The sequence below is a fragment of the Pleurodeles waltl genome, unplaced genomic scaffold (genome assembly GCF_031143425.1).
Source record: "Pleurodeles waltl isolate 20211129_DDA unplaced genomic scaffold, aPleWal1.hap1.20221129 scaffold_39, whole genome shotgun sequence".
Taxonomy (NCBI): Eukaryota; Metazoa; Chordata; class Amphibia; order Caudata; family Salamandridae; genus Pleurodeles; species Pleurodeles waltl.
In genome coordinates, this window is record NW_027150097.1 from 9640305 (window position 1) to 9641783 (window position 1479).

Consider the following 1479-nt stretch of genomic DNA (forward strand, 5'->3'; position numbering starts at 1 on the left):
CACTCAGACTCACTTATTCACACTCATTCTGATTCAAACTTATTCAGACACAATCATTCTCACTTAGTCCGACTCAATTAATCTCTCACTCTCACACTGACTCATTCTCACTCATTCTCTGACTCATTAAGACTCACTCAGACTTGACTTACTCAGTCTCACACACAGTAACATTCAGTTACATTCCATCATTCTCCCTCCCTCGTTCATTCTCACTTGTACTCACTCTTCTTATCACTCTTTGTCCTCACTTTGACTCATTCCTTCTCTAACACTCTCAGCTTTAGTCACACATACGCACACAGACATAAAAACATGCTCACATATACACACCCTCTTTCACGGACACACACTATCACACACACATACACACTATTGAAAAGCAGTTTTTACTTACCTTGTCTGTGCAGGCCCGTTTGCTGCTGCTACTTTCAGCTTTGAAATTAAACTTTCTCAGCTTCTGTGGGCATGTCCACCCTTATATTTCTTTTGATAATTTATTTATAAGGTGACACGTAGAGGGTAGCCATCAATTACCCTTAGAGGTCGACACAAATCTTTGGACTCCAATTGGAGTGTCATAATGTCCCTAAACCACATTACACACATTAAACAACAATCTAATCAATATTCAAATCAATTTTCATAAGAAGACATTAATTAATCACACACCATGACCCATTGGGCCATGAATAACCACACCAGTTTAATAAAGTTTAAACATTTATTGCCCTAAATTAACAATACTAATGACACGTAGGTCATACAAAAACACCAATGATAAAAGTAAAGAAAACAAAACTAACTGCCTAAAGCAGGTGATGAATGCAAGCAAAACAATTGAATTATCATTCAAGTATGATATACAGTAAGTCAACAAGAGAATGTGCAATAACAAGATTGAATACATTTAGTCAGCACAGATGGATTAATTAATAATTTTGTTCAAACACTCAAATCAGGAATGACATCCTATCTAGCCTTTAGTTAGACATGCATGTTTGGACATACATGCAAAAAGAGAAAAGCAGACAAAATATTAATTTGGAAAACATCAAAACAGCGGTTGGATTTCTAAAAGAGAGAAAACACAAAAATCTGCAAAAGTTAAATGCAGATTTTATACCTCTCCTTAATGGATCGGAACTGCAAGCAGCAAAGTCATCATCAGCAGAGCATCTTCAGTCTTCATTCAGGACAGTGGAAGCAGTTCCCTAAGACTGGGCTTAATGCAACTGAACCATTAAGCAATAGCAAGACAGGAGATCTGCAGTCATTGACAGAAAGAAAAATCTCCTTACATCATCTAGTAACTGCTATATTAAAACCCTAGACATGAACTAACTAGACTACTATTGGTCAGTCTATGGGGTAGTTTAGGTCAGAACTAATTAACTTTCTTCTGGGTTTCAGAAGTATCTTTTCTTCATTTTCTGCATTCATGATTGTCTCATCTTCTCTCACTGCAGTCACCTGTTT